The sequence below is a fragment of the Gracilinanus agilis genome, chromosome 1 (genome assembly GCF_016433145.1).
Source record: "Gracilinanus agilis isolate LMUSP501 chromosome 1, AgileGrace, whole genome shotgun sequence".
NCBI classification, from domain to species: domain Eukaryota; kingdom Metazoa; phylum Chordata; class Mammalia; order Didelphimorphia; family Didelphidae; genus Gracilinanus; species Gracilinanus agilis.
In genome coordinates this window covers 718,087,426-718,100,581 of record NC_058130.1, presented here as the reverse complement: position 1 = coordinate 718,100,581, position 13,156 = coordinate 718,087,426, and the positions used below count along the sequence as shown (strand labels likewise).

The 13,156-nt window shown below is 40.4% G+C and overlaps 2 non-coding genes across 2 annotated transcripts; both read right to left on the bottom strand.

The window, feature by feature from the left end:
- Nucleotides 1-1,925: 1,925 nt before the first annotated feature.
- On the bottom strand, nucleotides 1,926-1,998 carry TRNAV-AAC. The gene has a single exon. It is a non-coding gene; the product is annotated as a tRNA-Val (tRNA).
- Nucleotides 1,999-2,920: 922 nt separating this feature from the next.
- TRNAV-AAC lies at nucleotides 2,921-2,993 on the bottom strand. Its single transcript has one exon. It is a non-coding gene; the product is annotated as a tRNA-Val (tRNA).
- Between the last annotated feature and the right edge of the window lie 10,163 nt (nucleotides 2,994-13,156).

Genomic DNA, 13,156 nt, shown 5'->3' with positions numbered 1-13,156 from the left:
GCAGAGAATCTGAGTACTAAATAAACATTTGGGAACATAAAATGTACACACACTGACACCTAAAAGTTATTGTGAAGTAATGTCATATTCTTAGCAGAGAACATATCCCAAGACCTACAATCTAGGGCTTGTAGGGATCTGTTGAATCACTTTTTTTGATCTCCCCAAGGATAGTCTGTTCAAGGAATTATTTTGATTATAACATTGAAATGTAGACTCTCAGCATGACTTGATGGTTGCAATAGTCACTGACCACCACTTTCTCTCAGTTTAGGGGACCCTGATCCTAGCAGCATTCAGTTGTTCTAGAGTACTTAACAAACTTTGAGGAATTTGGGCACTTGGTCATAATCCAGACTGAGGAAAAAAGTCTCTTTTTAAGGACTTCTAATTACAATTCTGGCTTCCTTGAAATGTAGGAGTAAGAATTATCTTATTTCATGTTCTAAAGCCTTTTTGCCCTTAGCTGATGCTACATCTCTCCAACTTTCTTAATGTTCTTGTTGAGATTTTTTAGACCAAACAGTTCATCCATCATCTACGACAGAGGCCATATTACTGGGGATTGTGAGGCATTCCACACTTTGCTGGGTTGATTCACAGATAAGAAAGAATTGCTGACCAGGAAGAGAGTTCAGTGTTATTGTACTGAACCTGTGGATTGCAAGGCAGTGAATCCAGATTAAAGGAATATGATGGATTATCCCTGGAGCTGCTTTTCAGTGTCTTTTTCTATCTGGCAGGATATTCTCAGGAGCTTTCTACTCCCTGAAAGTTCTCCTGATTTCCCATAGCAAAAAAAAAATTCTCTATTACTTTAAATTGTAAGAGTGAGCTTTGAATTTCTTCCCTGCCTTAGTGTAGCTTGCCACCTGGTTTTCTACTTAGATGATCATGTTCTCAACTACCCAATTAAAATCTAAGAATGCTTTCTGAGGATAAAGATTGAATAATTTTAAAATGTTGATGACTATAGCCCAAACAGTAGTATCTTGAATATAGTGAGTTCTTCATATATAATATGAATATATAGTAAATATATCCGTGTTTGTCCTTAAATTTGGAAAAACAAATGACATCATTTGCCTTGTGCTGGATTTAAGTGAGGCAGGGTTTCCAAAGACATCAGCTTTTTCAGTCATCCAAGTCCAATGGTAACATAAAAGTAAGGGGTCATAGTAGATGACCTTGATACATACAGGCATCTTTGATACCTGTCCATTCTCTAAGCACTCCATAGCACCTGTTTCAGCTGTCTTCATACCAAATTGTTTTCATATTTTCATTTTGCTGGGGTGGGTGGGGGGGAGAATCTTCCCATGCTTGGGATAGACATCCCCCCTGATTAATCAACAGGTTTGAATCTGTCAGTAACTCTCAACTTGGTTTAGTCCATCTGCTGAGAGGGTTTTGACAAGGATGTGACCCCTGTGCATGTTACAGCTAGCTACAGGTGAGAGTTGGGTGAAAGTTGGACACCAAAGGTGAATGTTGTATTGTTTCAGTGGGTGTCCCCATTTTGAGTTTTCTTGACAAATACTGGAATGATTTTACATTTCCTTCTCCAACTTATTTTACAGATGAGGAACTGAGGCAAACAGTGTAATGTGATTTGCCCAGGGTCACACAACTAGTAAGTGTTTGAGGCTAAATTTGAAATCAGGAAGATGAGTCTTACTGACTTCAGTCCTAGTGCTCCATCCACTCCACCACCTGCCACCCAAAGGTGGATAAATGGCCCTAAAAAGGGATCTGCAAGCTCTCACACTATAAGTGCTGGCTTTCCCTATGATCCATCATATACAATATGCACGCGTACATACCTTTACATTTACCGCACATTCTTTTGACTCTCGCTTGCTTTGGGACTTTTACCCATAGGAATCCCCAGTGCATGACAACATTAGTCAAAAGGGAATGAACCATGTTTCCGCCCGGTTTCGAACCGGGGACCTTTCGCGTGTTAGGCGAACGTGATAACCACTACACTACGGAAACCAAGTTGGAAGAAGAACTAGATTTTGACAAAATTCATGCACTTCAAGTTAACCATCTTTCCTCTAAGATTGTCATCAATTACCCTCCAATGCATAGACAGCAAAGACCTTTACAACAGAGTTCCTTTTGGAACCAAGACAACACCTTTACCTCTTTTTCTCCATAGTTCTGGTATAGTCTTTTGATACTAACTGGGCTGCAGAAAAATACTTCCTTTTGACCATCTGGCGGAAATCTTCCCGGAACCTTAAAGTTGGGGGCTGCTGCTGCTTCTCTCCGTGTGTCAGAGACCAACCTCCCTTTGCAGGGCAATCTCAGCACTCAGATCCTTGCTGCTTTCGATGCTGCCATTGTCTTTTTCTTGTACACCTCCTCTCCCCTACCCGCTCCCCATCCTCACCCCTCCTAACCCACTGGCCTAGTCACCTCAGAAAAGCTGAGCTCTGAGGGCCAGAGTGTATCTATCTGAGGTCTGGATTGTTTGCTGCCTTCCTCTACTGTGGTTTCCTGGAAGTCTTTCCTTCGATATCTTGCTGAGAGTCAAATTGTATAATAACAACAGCAGGACTTGTAATCAGTAAACCTGGGTTCAAAGCAGGGCATAAGTATTTTTCCCCCATGTATCTATTATGGGGTTAAGTGCTAGTTTCTCATATTCATCTGTAATATGGGGATAAGGATATGTGCATTAAAGAAAAATACATTTCAAGCGAGGAAAAAGCAGAACGACCAGTGCTGGTTCAGATTAGGAAAGGGATCTCTCTCTTCCAGGGACCCAAGGTGGAAAGGGGAGAGAAACAGAAACATTAAGCTGTTATCACATGCTAGTTGGATTGGGAGATTTTTCAGTTGTGTACCGCTACTAAAGACCTTCTTCTTGTTTGTTCTGGGAATGACACTTTAGCCAAAAGAAAGAACTCACTGTTTCCGCCCGGTTTCGAACCGGGGACCTTTCGCGTGTTAGGCGAACGTGATAACCACTACACTACGGAAACTGCTTGGGAAGTGGGAGGGGATGTCTTCTCCAGAAATACAGGAGACGACTTATATGGGAAAATGTGGAATTAAAAAATTAAGACGTCAATAAAAATTCTAAAAATAAGGCTAGATAACAGTAATTCATACTAATAACTCATAATTTAATCAGAGGCAGATGAAAAACAAAGATCCTGGAATTCCAACGGATGTTTTTTTAAAAAAAGATGAACATTTAGTTCAGACTTTTTAAACCAGAGAACCCAGAACTAAAGGCATATCTCCTCGAGGTAAAAAACAGAGACCCATATTTACCAAAATAGTCATATCATTTCATTTTGTGAAAGCATGGAACTGGAGAAAAAGAATGTGCCCCTGCCTTTGAGGGAGACTACAGAGACTGACACCCAAGAATGTAATAGATTAGTTTGGGGAACATGAAGACTTCATAAAAGAATATGAGTGAAGTCAGGTGCTTCAGAGATTGCCAAATGAGGTTTAAAAGGGATGCCCCACAAGAAGATCTTCAATCCATTTTGCAGAAGAGGAAACTGAGGTTGAGGTGAAATTACTTGCTCAGTCACATGACTAGTAAATGTATGAAACAAGCAGGCTTTGAACTCAAATCTTATTTGCTCCAAACTCAGTACACATGGTCAGTTGAAGATGTTTCAATGCTACTTTTCATGTAAAAATGTAGGTATTTGCAATGCTAGAAAATCCTATTCACTATGGAGCAGTTGGTGTTTATTTTGTGAAAAGCAAAATAGCTTATTTTAGGATAAATGTTCAAAACATTAAGTGGATATGAGAGGGTACAAACCAGAGAGTCAATTTCCAAAGAAAAAGTAGCACAACCACACAACCAAAAATAAATGTTGCAAGGTTTCAAAGAACAAACTTGGAACTGTTAAAAGGAAAGAGAGGATTTGAGCATATGAGAAGGATCTGAAAAAAAGATGCAGAGGCAGGAAAAGGTTCTGGATTTCTGCAGAGGTAACTGTGCTGTTACTAACAGTCAGAGAAGCCTTGAGGCTGAGTCTTGTCTCCCTGGGGTGGACCTAGAGAGAGATTGGCTTTTCCCCTGTGGCTTTCTTTCTGCTATTTTTCTTCCCATCATACCCGTACCTGGTTATCCTGTTTCCTGCTGACTGACTGATACATCTACAGAGCTTCCTGAACCATCTGAGCCATCCATCCGTGAGAACCTATTCCTGGATTCCCTCTCCTGTTTAGCTTCCAAACTCAATACCTCTGTTACCATCCAAGGGGAGTTGGTGTTAGAGGAGTTTATTTATATTAGGAACTGGGTCTTCAGGTAGATAGGAAAGGTAAGGACCAGTGTAGCTCACTCTCTCTGAAGGCTTATAACAGATCCAAAGAAGAAATATGAGATTCCACCTCTCCACACTACCTTGCATAGGGGGAATATTGCATATTTATAAGATTTTTTAAAAATCTGTAAGTTTTTTGGCTTTTTCTTTTTCCTTTTTTTATTTAAAACTATTTACCATAGGGGAGAGCTCTCCATGAGAAGAAGGGTTACAGGGAAAATTAGACTATGTATTTAAAAATAAAATATATCAATACAATTTATTTTTAAAAAATCGAATCCTCTTATAATCTCCCTTCTCAGGAAAATATTTGTAAAAAGCTTTGCAAACCTTAAGGCACTCTATGAATGTTTTAATAATTATTATTATTATAGTTTATTACGGCATCAATATGCAATCCCTTAAAAAGTCTAGGAGAGTGACAGGAAGAAGAAAAAAACGCTCCGTGAATAGCACTGCATGCTTTAACTCAACCTACGGAGAATCTGAAGGATGAAAGAAAAGGTCTTTGCCGTGACTCGGATTCGAACCGAGGTTGCTGCGGCCACAACGAAGAGTACTAACCACTATACGATCACGGCACGCTACCAGGCCAACCCTTTAGTTTTTCTTCAACATTGACTTTAGTAAGCTTGAATCCAGTTTCTTTATTTCAAGTCGCCATTCTTTTAGACAATAGACGTGCTGAGATGCTGCTATTGGTTGCTAAACTACCCACTAACAATTTCCATATTAAAGAGCCGAAAATAGACACCTGGCCACAGAAGACGGGTAAACACGTAAATGATTGCCTGAGCACAGTGGACACAGCTCTCTAGAACACACAAAAGAACACACTTCTCTTTTTTTCTGACACTCACTGAAGCCACAGAAGCCACCTTTCCCCTTCTGAGTCAGAGGCGTGGCGGTATTTCTCCTTCTCGCAGCCTTCCTCTCCGCCTTTTCCCAACCCTGTTTCATTCCGGAATGCCCATCTTTCCTTGTTTCCACACGTCGGAGAAGTCTACCGACTTTGGACCCTGGTTCATACTGTAAGAAAATCAGGAAGGAAGAATCCATTGGTACATGAAATATTTGGGGATTTCGTACAGGCATCCTAAGAGTGTACCAAATACTCAGAATGATTTTGCTGCCTCTTCTCTCTCTCCTTTCACTTCAATTTCTATCTCTTTTTCTCTGGGGTGGCAAATCGAAATGCTCATGTGTCCAGGTATTTTGTCACTCTTCAATCCCTTCTGAAGGCTTGAGTGATTCCTGGCTTTCCAGTCCTCCTCAGATGACCTTCCATAAAAGGATGGCACAATGGAGGGAAAGGTAAGCCAAGATGAGGGTAACAGCTAATTAATATTAGGCTATTAAGGAGATAACATTTTTAAAAAGTGTTCCATTTACTTTATTTTCCCTCCCAGTAATACTTTATTGTATTTCCCAATTAGTTGTAGAAACAATTTCTAATATTTATTTTCTGATAATTTGAGTTCCAAATTTTCTTCCTCCCTCTCCTCCCCTCTCCCTGAGAGGCAAACAATCTATAATACCTATTTCCACTTTCCTCATGTGGTGAAAGAAGGCATGTGGAACATACAAGAAAAAACTCATAAAGGAAATAAAGTGAAGAATGGTATACTTCCATTTGCATTCAGATTCCACCAGTTCTTCCTATAACAGTGTATATAATTTTTCAACATGAATCTTTTGGAGTTGTCTTGGATCCTTGCATTGCTGATAATAGTTATATTTTTCACAGTTGATCATCATACTTTATTGCTCTTATTGTGCACAAATTTCTCTGTTCTGGTCACTTCATTTTACATCAGTTCATATATGTCAAGATTTTTCTGAAATTGTCTTTGTTGTCACTTCTTATAGCACAATAGTATTCCACTACAATCCTATACCACAATTTGTTCAGCCATTGTCCATTGGTTCCCATTTTTTTGCCATCACAAAAGAGCTGCTATAAATATTTTTATACAAATATGTCCTTTCTCCCTTTCTTTGATGTCTTTAGGATACAGACTTAGTTATGATATTGTTGGGTCAAAGGGCAGGTACAATTTTTATAGCCCTTTAGGTCCCTGGCTCCAAATTGCTCTTTAAAATAGTTATCACATCACTACCCCAATCAACAGTGTTGATTAGTGTCCCAATTTTCTCACATCCCTTTCAACATTTATCATTTTCTTTTATGTTATGCTGACCAATTGGTGGTACTTCAGAGTTCTTTTAATATGCATTTTAAAAATCAATAGTGATTTGGAACTTTTTTCACATAGCTATAGTGTTGTGTTTTTGTTTTTTTTTACTGAAAAATATATAGCATTTTAAGATTTGTAATGTGCTTTATATATATTATCTCAGTGGATATAGGTGACAGTTCCCCAAGGAAGAAGTTTTTATTAACTTAAGCATTTACAGTGAAAGAAAATCCTATTCTCTATAGCATGTGGATATTTATTTTGTGAAAAATCAAATGACATTTTATAGGATATATTCAAATCTTAAGTGACCAGGAGAGAGGATTTGATAAGAGACTTTTCTAGACTTCTTTTCCTATTCTAGGATGACAAAATAGGAGCAAGTGGATTTGTAGGAATGCTTGAAGATGTTCCTCACTAGGTCTCACTGGCTTTTCTAGGGGATTACCCAAAGAACCAGTCTCTCTCTAATGAACTTAGTGGAATCAACTCTGTCTATTAGAAACATCAAGACTGAGCATAAATAGTAGGAACTAGTAAGCCAGGTAAGCAAACTTCTAGGGCAGCGGTCAGCAACATATAGCTCTCAAGCCATATCTGGTTCTTTTGAGGGCCAGATATGGCTCTTTCTGCAGGAGCCATAAAGTCAATTTTTTTTTTCAGGAGCTGTTACAGGAGCCCGCACTGTGAGCACTGTACAGCTCTCACGAAATTACATTTTTAAAAATGTGGCATTTATGGCTCTCACGGCCAAAAAGGTTACTGACCCCTGTTCTAGGGCGTGAATCAAGAAGTATCTTTACAAACCAAGTATTTTCAGTTCCAGAAAGTCTGTTTCTTTAAGGCACATAGATGCTTGCGTTGAAAGGAGTCAAATAGAGATAATTAAGGAAAAATAAAACCAATTTCTCCCAGTGGATATAAGAGATCGAATAGTATTGTGGATAATGGAGTGGTTGTTGGTGGTCCTTTGGTTTTTGAAGAAGACCAATAACATACTGAGAGTGATGTCTTGACTCACTCCTGGATTTAAATGAGGCAAAGTTACATAACGTTGTCAACCTTATTTTCTCTTCTGGATTCATGGAAGTCCAGTGGCAAGATAAAAGTCAGGATGAATGTAGTGGATGACCTTAGTGACTTCCATATCTAACCAGGCTCTAAGAGCTCCATAGCACCCAGCTTCAGCCACCTTCATGGCTGTTGGAACCAATTGTTCTTATCTGACCATTCCTCAGGGGAAGTCTTCACAAGCTTGGGGTAGAAACTCCCCTAAATTGTCAATAGGTTGTTGGCCCTTAGGTTGTCCTCAACCTTGTTTAGTCCATCTACAGAGATGGCTTACTGGGATGGGGCTGCTGCAAATGTTATAGCTTCTTGGAATCACAGGTGAGAATTCAGAGCCAGGTGGATGACAAAGGTGAAAGAGCAGCCCTTAAAAGGGCTCAGCAAGCCCTTCTTAAATATTCACGCATACCCCCTTAGATAATTAAAGGTTGTGAATATGCATGAACTTTTCTCTATTTTTCCTCACTCTAAAAAAAAAAAAAGGAAATGAATTCCTTTCCTCTAACTACCCAGCCATCCAATTTAGTCATCTGAGAGTAATATATTAATTTTCCTCCCCTGCCCCCTTGTCCTCTTTAACCCTACCCAATCAGTTGCAAAGTCTTTATTTAACCATAGCTCACCATATTAGAAAGGGCTTTCTAGCGGATTTCAACCCCCGGGATCAGTACAGAAAATGAGGTAATTACAATTTCACTCTCAAGTAAAATGAATGAAAATGTTTCAGTAATTGAAATGAAATCCCTGTTCCTTCTGTTCCCTTGATTATTAATGTATCAGGTTATTTTCCCATATGGTTATTGACAGCTTATTTTTTTCTTTGGATGTTGCCTGTTTTTATCCTTTGATAAATATCTATGGGAAATGGTTTTTTAGTCATATAAATTTGAATCAGTTCCTTTTATATCTTAGCCATGAGATATTTGTCAGAGAAACTTGCTGAAAAGATTTATTCCCATTTACTGGTTTTCTTTTTAGTTTGGCTGCAATAGATTTATTTATGTAAAACCTTTTCATTTTTTTTATCATCAAGGTTCTCCAAAGAGGTGGCTCATCTCAATGACCTTTAACATTTTTTCCAGCTCTAAATTTATAACTGCACTTATTCTTCTTGTTGCACTGCCAGTAAACTCTTTCCACCTTTACCTCTATGAAAGTGTTGGACTTTGGTTGACTCGTCATCAACCTATGGATATCAGAGAGAAATGTAAGGCAAGGATTAAAAAAAAAAAGTTAAATGTTATAGTGATCTAGTTGAAGACATCTCCCTCATCTCCCTCTCCTTAGGAAGTCCATTGTATTTATCAGCAACAGGAGAAAGGTTGTATTATTTTTGTGTCCTCTGTCCTGACCTGGGAAACTACAAGAGAATAAAAATTGAGATATCATGAATAAGCACATGTTCAGCAATTCATTGATATTCTAGCAGTAATAAAGATGGCCTTTGTAGAATTTATGGGAGGAAATCCTTAAGAACAGCTTATAATGCCTAGCCATGAACAGATTAGAATCTATATTAGTAAAAGAAATGCCTTATATCTAAGAGTATTTGATTGTTGAAGACCTTCAGGAAACCACAAAAGCCATTTTGACTAGATCAGTCAGTAAAGCATTAGACTCCCCAAATCTTGAATTCTAGGCTTAGTTTAGTGGGCCTAGTTACCTGCTATTTTTCTTGTTTTATTCGACCTACTAAATCTACTCTGCAAATGTATATGTGTTGGATATGTAGACAACTCATCATAATACAGTTTCCCTCTCCCTCCCTTATCTTTTTGAAAAGGCTCCCTATGGACAGAGTGGATTGGAGAAATCTTTTGCCTTGGCCTATGCATGAAAATAAGGGATGACATTCCAAGCCCAGGAGTCTACATGAGCAAAAAAACCTACTGGTAGCAAAACTGCAGTATTGGTGGACAGAGATTAACCCAACTTGGTTTAAGGGCAAAAAGATAAATAATATGAGATATTTCTAGGACCAAACTCTCAATTAAGGCAAGTGCTCAGGACTGACTGCATAGCAGTATATAGTTAGAAAATCTTGAACCTCTAAAACTACATTACCCAGAATGCTTTTCCCTTTATGCACATTTGAGTCTTCAAGTAATTGTAAGTTCTGTAGCTCCTCCTGCTTGCACTCTTCTCTCACAATTGGGGCTGGATTAGGTAGTTTTTTGTTTTTTTTTACTTTAGTTATTGTTCATAAAACTTTTAAAATATAATAGTTATTTCATATTAATTTTAATCTTTACAGCAGAAACCCTCAAATGGATCAAAATCCTAACACCCTTCTCTGCACTACACCATTTTTGTCTTATCCTACTTCAAGACAGGCTGAAATCTAGCACCTTACTCTTATTTTTTCTTGAATTTAAGCCTAGTCTTTGACTTCTTATGCTCACAGTACTAATTTCAGGCTGCCTCGAATACAACCAGAGCAGTCAGCTGAGGTTTCCAAAGTTGCCCATTCACTTGAGGCACATTTTGTAGGACCCAAAGACCTTCTGGAATAAGGGCAACCCCAAGAAGCCTGGAGCATTCCAGCACTCTACTCCCTTCTTGGGATTCACACTCATCTGAAGCTCTCAGATTTAATTCTCTTTGCAGCCCCAAAGTTGCTTTCTTCTGGCTAAACCTTTTTAACTCCTCTGATACTACTCCATATCTGGAATAGCTGCTGCCCTCTAGGAGGGAAAACAAAGCCACATTTTCTGTGAGTTACATTGACTGCTATTTTTTGTCAGGATGAACTTTTCATGGTTGTTTGAGAGCTCAGAGAAGACAGGATCTGTTGTCTAAACTATCTCAAAGGAAGTGCTCCTCAATGCCTTGAGATCATAGGCCTACAGCTAGAGGGAGACTTTGGACGTGTGTGAATTAAATAGAAGGAGGCCATTAGATGAAGGAAGTCTTAAGCCATAAGAGTCACAGAGTCATGTGTCTTAATTTGCCAGTTTAGTGGGAGGTTCCTGATTGGCAAAAGTCACAGAAGTCAGAGGAAGTGACATATGAAGACTGAGGTGAAACCTTGGGCCAATTGAAGGATTCTGGGAGAAGGTTTAGATTGAACTTGAAAAGCTAGCACACAAAGCTCTCTCTCTCTCTGTTGATTCTACTTCTGTAACATTTCTCATACATGACCCTATTTCTCCTTCTTCCTAGCAATTAAAGCTCTGTATCAGAAGGTTTCAACTTTTAAACACTTTATTAATAAAATTCCACTAGAATTTTTAGGCTAGTTCACAACTGCATACATTTCTGTGTTTCTACAACTTTTCAACCAGTGACTCTTTCCATCTTTTATTTTGGACAATTTTCTACTTTTGAGATGAAACCTCAGAATTATTTTGATTTGTAACTGTCTAATTATTAGTGATTTGGAACATTCTTTCATGTTGTTGATAATATTTTGCATTTCTTCTTTGAGAACTATTTGTTCCTGTCCTTTACCCACTTGTCTGTTGGGGAACTGTGTTCCAAACTTGGTAATTCTTTTAATATCTGAATTGTCAATTTTAGATTATTCAGCTGATGGCTTGTTGCATTCAAAGCAGTCAACACGTATTTTGAATGTGAAGCATATTTTGCAGAGAAGTATCCGGATCCAGCCGGATACAACCGCGAGACCCATGAGTCAGCCACCTGAAAGAACCATAGGGAGAGAGAAGGGAGACCAAGGCACAATAAAGACAAATCAGTCTTAATTGTGACAAGGCTCGTTTATTGTGTGCAGGGAGTGGGTTTATATACTTCTAGGGCTGGGGTAAGGAATTTTCCTGATGGTCTCAGGCCGTTGGTCTCGCCACGCCTATCCCGGGTAAAGCTGGATAAGTTTCTATTTTCGTTTCTTGGGAAACCCTTCACTAAGTTTTGTTTCTATGGTCTCTATGGTTTTTAGGTTTCGTTCCTTGGTCTCTGACAATTCCCCCTTTCTTTTCTTTTAAAGAGGCGATTTTGCCAGGACCGCAGCGACGGCCCCTGTCTTAGGCTACACAGGGGGAGTTACTTGGCCATCAAGGGTCAAGGACCTGTGCTAATCCCGTCATTGGGTTACCGCCCTGCCGGTGAAACGGAGACGGTCACTGTCAGGCAAGGTGTGTGGCCGTTCAGTGTCTGTTATTTCTATGCGATGGTATTGGACCATAGGGTACTTAGTGAGGGCTGAGTCAATTCTTGTTTTGATAAATCCGGTCAGACGTTGGAAAGCCCAAGGGCCAAAGGTGAGAAGTAGGAGGAAGATAATAAGGGGGCTAAAATGGTGGGGAGCAGGGTAGAAAGCCAAGGGGAACCTTTTAGGAGATTGTTAAACCATCCTTCCTGAGCCTCGGCCTCCCTTTTTCTTAGGGCAAGGCGTTCTCATAATTTTGCCATAGATTCCCTTACAATGCCAGTGTGGTCTGCGTAAAAACAACATTCTTCTTTCAGGGCTGCGCATAGTCCACCCTCTTTCAAAAAAAGGAGGTCGGGACCTCGCCTATTCTGCAGGACCACTTCTGAAAGAGAAGTGAGGGACTGTTCCAAGGCCCTGACGGACTTCTCCAATGCGTCTAAGTCAGAGGTCATAGCCATATGGAGAGCGGCCAGATGTTGGGCCTTTGGAGGGCGGTGGTGCCGGTGCCAATGCCCGCGGCGAGACCACCAACTCCTAGGAGGATAGCTAGGGTAACAAAGGGCTCTCTACGCATTCTAGGGGAGGGGGAGAGAAGTGACAGGGCAATGTCATCCGTGTGGTAAGAAATGCGGGGCCATAATTGAACGAGAATACAGAATTCAGAAGAGGTATCAAAAACCAGGAGGGCGATACATGGGGTGAGTCCAGTGTTGCAGGCCCAAAAGAATTGTTCGGGGCCTCGAGAAAATGTGCAGAGGATGAAAGAGGGAGGGTAGAGTAAGGCGATGGGAGGATGTGATGCAGCGGGAGGATGGCCTAGAAGTGTGTTGGGGTTCAGCGAGATAGCCAAGGCAAAAGGAGCTGTCAGGGCCATCTCCCGCGATTCCTGAAAGAAAGCAGAGAGAAGGTTCTCAGGGACAGGCCCTGGAAAGGAGGGGTTAAGGAGGAGGGCAAGGGGGAGGCGAAGAGCAGGGGGTGTTGATCATCTTGATCAGTCGAGACGGGACCCAGGGGGCGTTGTTTTCAGTAGAATCAAAAACACAAGCGGAGCCTTTACCCCAAGTGAGGACGGGGTCGAGACCGTGCCAACGCCCAGTTAGGGGGTCACGCCAAAGGACTTTTGCCAGATTGGATGTGGTATGTGGATGCCAGTGGCGATCAGCAGCAGAACGTCCTTCCGCATCCAGTGTAAGGAAGTTAAGAACAAAAAGGGCATGTGCAAGAAGCAGAGTCTGATTGCCACACAATGGGTAAAGGATCTCTTGGGACTTGAGTTTAAAAAGGGTGTTCTTAAGGGTTTGATTTGCTCGTTCAACAATGCCTTGTCCTTGTGGGTTATAAGGGATGCCCGTAACATGTTTTATGCCTAACTGAGAACAGAATTGCTTGAAGGCCTGGCTGGTATAGCCGGGGCCATTATCTGTTTTGAGGGAGAGGGGCTTTCCCATCATGGACATGGCAAGGAACATATG